This window comes from Carassius carassius, chromosome 41 (genome assembly GCF_963082965.1).
Source record: "Carassius carassius chromosome 41, fCarCar2.1, whole genome shotgun sequence".
Taxonomy (NCBI): Eukaryota; Metazoa; Chordata; class Actinopteri; order Cypriniformes; family Cyprinidae; genus Carassius; species Carassius carassius.
The window spans coordinates 12,232,876-12,244,974 of NC_081795.1; the positions used below are offsets into that span (position 1 = coordinate 12,232,876).

Below are 12,099 nucleotides of genomic sequence, written 5' to 3' on the forward strand. Positions count from 1 at the left end.
TTATTTTACAAATGTATTTATTTAAAAATAAATACAAATCCATTTGCAAAAAAACAAAAACAAAACAAGGTTATTTTACTTTTATATAGGCTAATAAAAGCAAGGTTAATTTTTGTAAGGGAAAAACATGACTCGTGTACAGTATTAGGATTTTTCTATAAAGATATTGTAGTATTGTGAAGTATTGTATTGTAAAGTATAGTTTTGTTCAATCTTGAGTATTAAAGTCATGAGAGGGATGGATAACAGGGCAAAATAAAGAGACTGAAGTGAAAAATGGAAGTGAAGGTGCAGTTCAGGAGAGAACTTTTAATTATTTTGCATGTCCCCAAATTAAAGATTTAAACCTTTTTTTTATGTCAGGTCCATACAAAAAAATAGTTTTGTCCATGAATTTGTTTGTATGAGTTTGAATTTTCCAGTCTGAATTTTTTTCCCAGTCTGTCCCTCCTGTAAATTAATGGCAAAGACATGGTTTCATTTACTACACATAGGCCTACTGAAGCTCGCAGTGTTTTCAACCTCTTCCGCCTCAATATAGGAGTACACGAGCACATAAACATAATTCCTAAAAGTGCTCTGTGTCACTTCATGTGAATTTTAATTATTTTGAGAAAACTATCATCATATACAAAGAGACAGCAGTTTAAAAAAAACACCAATGTTTCAGGAGTTTAGTACAAAGAATACGTCACATGCTTATTAGATAACTGTATTTAAGTTGATGTATATGCGTTTATTTATTATTCTTTAATTTTCACAAATTTAGAAAAGTAATCAAAAAGTACTCAAAAGTAATTAGTTACATTACTTTAATAAAGTAATTGAAAAAGTTACACTACTATTACATTTTAAACAGGGTAACTTGTAATCTGTAACCTATTACATTTCCAAAGTAACCTTCCCAACACTGCCCATAGGCACCTCACCGTAGGCACTACAATTCTCACAAAGCCTTGTCCCTTCATCACAGTAATTGCACTCCTGTTAATTGCACTCAGGTGTCTTCACTTGATAGTCATTACCCTGCCTATATTAACCGGTCTTTTTCTGTTTGTCTTGATGGAGTCCTTTCATTCCGTCACCCAGTTTCCTCGCCTTCCGAGTTTCTTCGTCTTCCGAGTCTCCTGTTCCAGTTCCTATTCCCGTTCCTGTTCCTTCCCTGTTTGTTTGTCGTTTGGATGGATTTATGGTTTTGACCCCTGCTTGTTGGATTCTGATTTGGATTACCCATTAAATACCACACTGTGTTTGGATCTCTCGTCTCCTGTGTTTCTCTGGGTTCCGATTGTAACAATGTAGTACTGCAGGGCATGATACGTCATGTAGTTAGTTGTAATTAGAGTAGGGATGGGACGGTATGAAAATTTAATATCATGATTATAGTGACTAAAATTATCACGATTATCAATATTATCACGGTTTTGTTGAAACGAGATGAAAGTGTTCAAAAATAGTTGATGCTCACACTGAAAACATTTCAGCAAGTTTTATATTTAATAATCAACAAACAACTAATAAAACAAGCAACTCTATGCACTTAATTTAAAGAAAGATTAAATTCTGTGGCATTTCCTTCCTTACAATGAAAAGTGTAGAAGCATAGAAAAGCATAGAAAAGTCACTGACTTTCGCCATTCCTTCTCGAAAAAAAACAAAAAAAACATTGTGCGCTGCGCTTGCGTCAGACTGTTGCTGGCTGGACATGATTTAATAGTGAGTTATTAAAACCGCGATAATCAAACACGGTTTTAATGATAATTCATTTTTAAACGATATTACTAACCTTCAGCACATTTTATCACGGTTATCAATAAAACCGGTTATCGTCCCATCCCTAAATTAGAGTTAATTTCAGAATATTTTGCTGGCAAGTGATATTTTAAAATGTGTACTTTAGAAATCTAAATATTTTAGGGCACGGCCGAATGATTTTAAACAGAACCACAATGCAGTTTTGCAGAACATCAGTTTGTCAGCATACAAATCCTGAGCCCAAACTATTTTTATGTTTGTAAGTCATGTTCTGTTGAATTTGCTGTCTAATGCCACTGAGAATCACTGCGAGCTTGGAACCAGATTTTAACAGCCTTGGTTTAATGCTCAATAGGAAGGCAATATGGCAGCAGTTAAGTTAACTGGCATTGTGATTGGCCTCGTTTTTGTGGTTTTCTGAAACTATTTAGCATTATGTGCTCTTAAAATAAAGCTCTGGATCATCTTGTGCAGGAGATTGGGGTGGAAATTATGAGTTGTGTATGGTAAGGCCAGAGGGTGATTGTCCTCTGAACGGAGGTAGTGTCTTTCAATAGCCCTTAAAATGTGAAACGCACACAACTGGATATTAATTACAAATAATAACATGGCAATGAATCTGGAATTAAAGCCCCTTTCAAAACCTTAAGAGCTGCCTTGTAAGGAGTCTTATAAGTGTTCAAGCTAAAAAGCCCAACAAAGGCAACAATACTGCGTGAGAGACTCTATTTTTAGTTTCCATAGTTTGACATTAGAATGAATGTTGCTAAACTAACAGTAGAAACGGGTAATCAAGTAAAAATAAAAATAGAGAAATATTGGGAAAAATTTAAAATTTTAATTAACATTTTAAGCAAGACCCACATAGGAAAAGTGGTTTGAAAGATAAATGGTTGGATGGATGAAACTTTTTATCAGTAGGCCTACTTGTCAGTATGGAATGGAAAAAAGTTTATTAACCACAATTATTGTAAACATTTAAACAATTATTCATAAACATTGTCAGTAATCCATTCTCTGAGCTTGTTGCAATGCATTTTGGAATTGGCTTCTCATCTGCATAAAGGATGTGTGTCTCTCCCTTTTTAGAAACCGTACTCTTCATTTTTGTTTTTATCTTTTATCTTTTTTTCTTTGAATCCACTTTTTGTGCCTTATTTTTAATCAGACCATAGACCTCCTGATTAAGTATCTAGCTACTGATTTTGTTTTATTTTTATCTTGTCATGCATGTAGAAGTAATACATTTTGACAAATGGGCAGTAAAATATGTTACAAATCACAAAGTGATAGATTAATTGAGTCTTGATTATTAATGAAAATCATGATTATTTACTAAAATAATACACCATGTCATGCGTGTGCCATTGTGTTCAGAAATCGCTTCTTAAAACCCTACAGCACTGGTTAAGCCTAAAGCTGACCGCTGTTAGATCGCTCAAACAGAGCAATGGTTTAGAGCCACAGTGTTTACACTCTTCTGGGAAATCAGCCTATGAATGGCTTACTTATAGTTGTGCCTCACATTAAACTGCTTAGGAGAAAGTGTTTTAATGGTCACAGCAGTTCTGACATCATTAAAGACTGAAATTCTTTTGAAATAAGTTTTATCTGATTAGGCCAAAGACAGATAAACAAATTAGTAAGATGTGGAGATGGCAGTGGTTAAAAAACAGACAACTATTGAGGAATTCAGGCTCAAATACCTTCATAATACCAGCATGAAAAACTCACAACCTTAAAGAGCTCGGCCGTGTGATCTGATTTTTGAAACAGATCCCTGACTGTCTCTGATAGCAGGCCAAATATAAGTCAGAAGTGTTGATTTATTTGCTTTGGCTTGCTGTTATAATGAGAAATCCTGCTGTTTTTCTGCATTTTACTGATATGGTCACATCTGTGATTACTATGGGGCTATGACACTTTGTATAATTGCTAGTTTATAAAAAACATCATAATTATATGCAAAATCATAATTATATGCTAGCATGATTTTGCATATAATTATGATGATTTTTTTTTAGCTAATTTATAAATTTTATGCATATACATTTTCAATTTAAAGTCTTTTTCTTCTGGGAAAGACTGACCAAAAATATTGATGACTCATCCTGTACTATACACAGTTTTTGTCTAATTAAAACCTCTATGAGAATGTCCATCACCCTAATACCAGCATTGACTAGCATTATCATGTAGCCAATCATGTTGATAAATAAAGTTGAAATGTTCTGCTTCATATAACAAAAAATTTGAACACTAAATAGAAGAAATAACTTATCAAGGAATTTCATAGGCTCTTCAGGCACAGTAGAGTTATTTATGAGGAAACCTCATAACCTCTGTCACCCCTCTGTGTTCTCAGCTCATGGATTCATGACCTGAAAAATAGTTTTGTCGTTGTAGATCCTTCATATATCCTGATCTAGTGCAGGCGTGCCTAATCTCTGTAGAATGGTGCCTCCTTTCCCACTTGCAATTGAAATGGACACTTGTGGGGTTAGTGGCTGATGACAGAGCGTGAATTGTGTAGGGTCTAGATTGCGGGACAGAGGGTGCTCCATAATGGTCATCTTAACCCAGCCATCGTATGGCCAAAGATGCCAGGCATTCCTCAGAGACTTTCCTCACTGTTTCCCTGCTCCCCCAACTAAAGTCTTTTCCAGTGATGCATATTACCACAAAACCTTCTAGATGGTTCTTTACACAACATATCAAATCCCCATCCACTGGCACCTTCTCACCTTCTTTACTGTAGACCTAAAACCATTGACATGCTTTCTGAAATTCACGGTTGGCTTAGATGGTCCTACAGGTCATTTCAATTCACAGTACGTTTTTCTATAAATAAACGTTATCATTATTCTGCAAGGATGCATTGACCAGTAGTAACAGTAAATACATTTAGAATATTACAAAAGATTTACGTTTTAAATAAATGCTGCTCTTTTGAAATTTCTATTCATCAAAAAATCTTCAAAAAAGTATTAGTTTCCACAAAAAAATATTAAGCAGCAGAACTGTTTCCAACTCCTATAGGAAATACTTCTTGAGCATCTAATCAGCATATTAGGATGATTTATGAAGAAACATGGGACACTGAAGACTGGAGTAATGACTGTTAAAAATGTGGCAAATGATATGCTTGAATATGATTATTTTCTGTGCAACAAAATGCAGTGTCTTTTTATTTAGAAACTATTCCGTCAGCTGTCATTCTGGGTGGGCAAATGCCACTCTGGCCATTGAGTGTCTCAGCCCCGGCTCATGTTACCCAATTTGTTAGAGCAAAGCAGGTGAAATGTCTTTGTGGCAGTGCTATACATTTGAGTTTACTGGTTTAAGTAGCTTAGAGGCAGATTTTTTGTAGCTATCTTATCTTTACGAAATACTTTTTTGTCAATATAATAGAAAAATGCACTGCAAACATGCAAACCTCTGTGAATCACTGTGCATTTCTTAAGAGAATAAAAAACCCTCCTGATGTTCAGTTCAAACACTACATTCATGTCTGTTTTTGATTATGGACTTCCTTCCATCTTGGTGTAGACCCTGGGGAACCTTTTTAGTTGCAGGGATCCAATTGCATCCATGAAGTGAAGCAGGTTGTAAACAGCCACTGGCTCATGCTTTGATCCCCTTTAGCTATTAGCTAGTGAACAGGGATAGACGTTCCTCAGGGAGCTGATGTTGACAAGGAAAAGTGGCTTCTTCTCTTCCTTCATTTATGCAAATTAATAATTTATGGGGTTTCCTGAAACACCAGTCTGTGCTGATCACAGATTTCTAAGAAGCCTTTTACGGCCTGCATGAAAGTCTCCTCCTCAGGCAAACACAACAGCTCACAGTCTTGAGCCAACAGGAATGGGCTGTTTGAATCAATGAACTGCTTGAGATTTATCTTGGAATGTAAATGTAAAAAACTTGAAATATAATCAGTGTCTTATTCAGAGAGTGATGTAATGAATGAACCCTCTCATCATTTCCATTTTCAGAGGTTTATAAAGGTCTAGTGACAGCGTAATGAGTTTTGTTGGACAAATTATCGATGATTTATAATTTTCAGACATTAAGCTTTTCTATTGAGGATGGTTTGGCAAGAGCTCAAAGTTATTCTTCTGATACTGCACTGCTGCATTAGAATGGGTCATCAATAGTTGACTCTCCAGGAGTAAACTGAGATTTCGGTGCCTACACAAATGCGCACAATCACAATTAATCACAATTAGGCCATACAAAAATGTTTCTCAAAGCAATTTTATATACAGAATGGGTGTTTCATCAGCTATTGTTACTTTTGACCCTGTGGACTTTCAGAAAATAAACTCTTAAAAAAAACTTTTCACACTTTCACTAGTTTATTTAATGTGTCCATTAGCAGAAGGATCTTTTTATTTTTATGAAAGTAATGAAAATTCCCACCACAGTGTCATTTCCACCACATCACATATTTGTTGTGTTCTAACAAGTCTCATATTTATTATCAAGCTCTTTTCTGACTCTGTTGTCTCCTTGGTAGCCAGAACTTTGACTAACATTCTGGCAAGGTTCTCTCAAACACTATTAATATTAATAGGACATTTATTCAGGTATAATGATGCTCTCAAAATGTTGGCACAAAAACATTTTTAATACATTGTTCATGGAATGTTTTGTTTTGAAAAATTTAGCTGAATGTTCTGCTAACCTTTTTAACATATTAATACAAGTTATATATTTCAGATGGTTTAGACAACGTTCAAAAGAAATATTCTCATAATGTTCGCAAAATGATAAAATTGAATGTTTCCTTAAAGATTTCCCTAATGTTCACATAACCAAGAACTTGGACATTTTGATCATTTAAAGAACATTCAGAAATAATATTTTCATAAGTTAACAGGAACAGTTCTTGGAACATATTTTTGTTAGCTGGGAACAACTGTACTAACTTCTGAATAAACTTTATTAGGATCACAATTGGTGGGACAGTCTTTTTCTTACAATAAATAAATGAAAGAAAGAATGAATGATATATGACTTAGATGTTGATAGTTAAATGAAATTAAGCATGTTGTAATTTATTTTTCCTGTTTCATTTTAAAACTTTAAGATAGAGAGTCTATTTTTTTTCTGAAGGGTCTCACTAATTTTTTAAGTAAGATAATTCAGATGTGTTTTATAACTCAAGTGAATAGTTCTGTGAGTTTTCTCCCAGTCAGACCAGTTCTCTCTGTGATATCCTGTTTAGATAATTCTGACCTTCAGAATATGAGACTTCCACTTGTTCTGTCATCACAAGATTCCATTTCTGGAGATTAAAAGATGTTTAATTTAAAGGTTTTTATCTTTGAATAAAAGGCGTCTTTAATAGCTGTCCCGCATACTTGTGTGTCACATGGTAAATGCCGCTCCTTTGGCACACTGGGAGGCTTGTGATGCAGAATCCAACATCATGCCACTTTCTAGTGCCCCAAAAAAGGAACGGGCCACTCTCTAGTGCTCCGTCACATTGGGTTACTCGCTATCTTTAGAGCTTAGATCTGCTTAACCATTGAGAGATCTCCATCGCATCCCATACTTCTCAGGGCAAGTTATCACAATCAGTGCAGCATAAATAATGTCCTACTGCTTGTTCCCACACCCCAGAAATCAGCAGCTATTTTTCCTGCAATTTTACCATGATATTTTTCCAAGATGTAGGAAAAAGGAACAGAGGGGAAGTGGAGGTCATGGAAGGATGTTTGGGGAAAAGTCCGCAGAGATCACTTCTAATACACTCCAGAGAAGAAGTCCATTTGTTATGACTTGAGTTTTATGTATGTGTGTGTGTTTGTAAGCTCAGTCAGCTGATTTTGTTAAACCAACCAAGACTAAGCACACCGTTTACCATTCTAAATCTTGGAGGTTGTTGCGGGGGGCGATATGCTGACGTGCCATGTTGTAGGTCTCTGGTGTGTGTGACACTCTGGGAAAGTGAGACAGAGTTTAACAGCTGCGTTTGTATGTATTATCTCTCCACTTGAGAGGAATAATAAAACACAGTCAATCTCGCAGACAGCGGTTACAATACAGTACAGTTTTGTCACATTAGCTCCAGCTTAGTCACTGTAAGATTTTGGGCTTATAAATAGTGATTATGTTGTCATTACTTTAACTTCGCCATAAAACTGCTGTAAAGATCTTGCAAAAACTTTGTTTCACATTTGGCTCAATCTGTACTTCTTAAGGCCCTCTAATAGTCTGTCCGTGTCATTCAGCAGCCCGGGTTGGAGTACAGGAACTCCACTCTAAACCCATTAAAGCCTTTTAAAAGAAACTCTGAACCTCAGGTCAAGGCAATAATTAGCTGGGAAGAAGCGCCTGCTATTTGTGCTTTAATAAGGAGTCCTACTCATCTTCATAGCACATGTCTCTTTACTCTGTTGTTCGACAGACAGCATTCTGAGATGTATGTTTTACTGGTGAAGATGTACTATATATACGTAGAATGATTTTAATGCACATGATAAAAGGCTTGGAGGCTCCTTTTCCTCTTCCTAGAGAGAAGCTTAGTTTTGCAAGGCTACCCCAAATGCAGGATCCATGAATTAAAATGAGCTTTGGTTGTCTGATTTATTTAGAATACGTGAAACTAAAATGATTGAATGTTCAAATCAGACTAGAATTAGTGCATCTCACATTATTAAATGTTGAAAGGTGTCTGGGATGTTTTGTGATTTCTAATGTGCATGTTTTATGGATAATATTGTAGCCGCAGCAGCAGCTTAGCAGATCTTTCCGCCAAGATCAAATACATTAACATTGTCATGTACATTACCATGCCAATCCTCCTGAGAGTTGACATGACAGAACTGAAAACAAAACTATGAAGAAACAAACACTATGACAACAAAACTATGACAACAAAACACTTTCAAATGTGGATTGTCAAACAGGGAATTCTGGGAATATCAGTTTACAGTTTTTTTTTTACTGTAAATTATATGTTGATTTGTTCTATTTTTACTTAAAATTTTTACAGTTAACAGCATTTTATTGTAAAATTACATGAAATGGCTTGTTCCGAAGAATACTGAAACCAAAAATTACTTTAATGCCATGCCCAATGATAAATACCAATTTTAAAATGTTAAAATATTCACAATAAAATCGTTTTAAATGCTACAAGTGAATTTAGGCATCACAACATTATACTGTACAGTATAAAAAATAGATATTCATTTTGTGATTAAGTGAACATTAAACAGCATTATTACATTTCTAGTGTTTTTAAAGATGGACTGTAATTGAATGTTTAGATTATGGCAAATATGATCTAAGTGTTAAAACAGAAGAAAAGAGCCTGAACAATTAAGTCGACTGATTTCAGATATATGGGAAAAAATCCTAAATTTAGCCGATAACCAGATATTGTGCATAGAAAAGAAAATAGAGACTTCCTCCTTATTGTGTATAAGTGTACCTGCATGCATGCAACGCACGTGTGTAATTGTACTAAGACGTCCTTAGCATCTGTAACTTCCTGGTGGCAGATGTTCTCCTATTGTGCAGTCAGGATTTCATGGGGTGATTTCTATTGTCTGAGGAAAAATTAATTCTTTAATTTGGGACTTGCTCTTATTTTCTTCTCAGTTGTGCTATTTTTGTTGTCGACTTTGTGTAAGGTTTAAAAGATGGAACAGCTGCTTAGTATTGGGCTTCCTGCTCAAAGTCTTCTATTTGAAACCCTTGCAAAATCTTTGGCTTAATTGTTCATATGTCCAGGTTTTGTCCAGTACTGCCTCTCTGAAAGAGAGCTTATATTAGAAGCCCATGTGTAATGGTTATCTGCACTCCAGACTGTGGAGACACCAAACTGTCAACAGTGGCTCATAGGCACACTATAAGCTCTTGCTTCCTTTTTTGCCCATTCTTTGCCATTCATTGTCTGAGATAAAGCCACTGCACCTTTAACTTTATCGGCTGAGGTGCCCCTCTCAACACCCCCACCCTCACCTGAGCTCAAAGCGTTCTGTTACCGCTCCGCTAAAGATCCACTGATTCCACGAATCCGCTCCGTGTTTTCCTGCCGCTCCACAGCATCGCTCACAATCCGCTCTCTAGAGTAGAGACCACACTTACCGAAGTTTGTTAATTAACAGGTAGATGTATTACAATCCACATTACAATCAGTGGATGATTCGCTGAATTAGTCATTTGGTAGTTTGTTTTTGTATTTCTGTCGGTAAAGTGATAAAAAAGTGATTACAACAAAATATCCACGTTCTTAGAATTAGAATATCTAACAAAATTATTATACCCGATCAGATCTAACATAACACAAAATCCACTGTTGTTCGCACACTTGAAGAGCGAAGGGAGGCTGGTAAAGGCAAGCCAACAGGCAATTCATCATACAGAATATTTAGCAGTTTGTCACACTTTAATTCTTGTAATGAAGTATATTTCACATTATAAACACTTGTGTTTGATACAAGTAATCTACAACACATCATATTTTATTAAAACCATATTAACAGTAGGCCTATAAATAGTTAAAAAATACTATAAATGTTCTAAATGAGTTGTTTATTGGTATATAACATAGATTTATGCTGTAAAATATTACATTAAATGATTTATAGGGGAGAGTGTGGCAAGATTACATTTTTTTACTATTGTGGTTCTCAAGATAAGGGAAAATGATGCAGAAGAACAATGAAAGTATCTATCCTATCCAATCCTATCCTAATGAAAGTATTCATACAATTTTAAATGATCAGAATGTATCCATGACAAAGGGTTCTAAAAAATATGGCTTCTTATAAAAAAGTGCCCTTGGCTCAGTTTGCCCCGGGTTTGGGGTAAGTTAACCCAAGTAAAAATGACCATCTGACCAAACCCATCTGATTCAAACCCATGTTACATAAATGACAATATAAAAACTAATTTAATAATTTCCTCTTACAAACAGTCATATTTCTTTTCATAAAGTTAAGTTTAACAACATAAAACCAACCAAATGAGGATTACATTTCTATATTTAATTGTCTGCATTTCTGAAACAATATGTTGAACACCAAAGTTGTAGCATTCCTAAAAACAGACTAAACAGTGAGTTTGTTGGTCATTTTTGACTAAAGGTGGAAAGATATATCTGTTTATAATGTGAAAAGCATTTTCTTGTTCTTATCAGAAAAGGATTTGGTGCCCTTGTACACTGTCCCTATCAAATAAACTACTAATAATATGTCTATATGAACAACTAAACCAGTAATATCACATTAAAACATCAATTCATTATTCAGAGATTTATCTTAACTAGAGTGTCTTACCACACAACATTTGGCTCACTTTTTCCCATAGCTTCCATTTTGGAAAAAAAAGCTACTGTAGCTTACCAGTTCAGGCTAATATTTAGCTAAATGATTGGCATGGTGTTATTGCTAAATCACCTATATGTATCATAAATATTTTAAGACCTGGATAAATTTGCTTTGATGTAACAACCATTACATATGTTACAACCTTATCACCTCTGAAATGATGGGTGGTTCCAAAATAAATGGTCACAAGACAGTAAATGTGTACAGTTGCCAAGAAACAGGGGGTGGGTCAACTTACCCCACTCTCCCCTACTTCAATTGAAGATGAGGCAGAAGCAGGCTCAGAGAGTGAGGGAGAGCCCATCCTTATCAAAACATCTACAATAAAGTCTGAAATTATTACAGAGCTGTCTTCTCTTTTAATTATATATCTGCAACAACTGTATCACTTGTATTCACAAGCACCCACCCCCTTAGTGCCCCCTTTTTTGGTTTGTGCCACTGCCCCTCAAAATGTCTGCTGTAGCATGTTGGCAGACTTTTTTTTTTTATTCTTGCCAAGGCTACATTTATTTGATCAGAAATATAGTATGATCATTTAAAATAACTGTTTTCTATTTGAATGTTTTTTAAATTGTAAATTAATCCTGTGATGGCAAAGTTGAATTTTTAGCATTATTACGGTGTTCAGTGTCACATGATCCTTCAGAAATCATTCTAATATGCTAAATTGCTGCTCAAGAAAGATTTCTTATTATCATCAGTGTTGAAAACAGTTGTGCCGCTTCATATTTTTGTGAAAACTGTGATTTATAGTTTTTCAGGATTCTTTGATGAATAGAAAGCTCAAAATAACAGCATTTAAATGAAACCTAAATATTTTCTAACATGCCTTTATTGTCGCTTATTTACTGCATACTGAATAAGAATATTAATTTCTTAAACCTACATATATAAATTGCAATGTGTTCAACAAGGGCAATATTTTATTGGCGTGAGACACTGAAAAGAGGGCACAGCATTAGCATGCTAACTACATCACCACTTTGAAAAATAT

General features: G+C 35.0%; 1 protein-coding gene across 1 annotated transcript in view; it reads left to right on the plus strand.

Annotated features, from left to right (window-relative positions):
* The window catches only part of LOC132122759 (cell surface glycoprotein MUC18-like), a 40,474-nt gene that overhangs the window by 13,015 nt on the left and 15,360 nt on the right, over positions 1-12,099 (plus strand). The window lies entirely within an intron of this gene.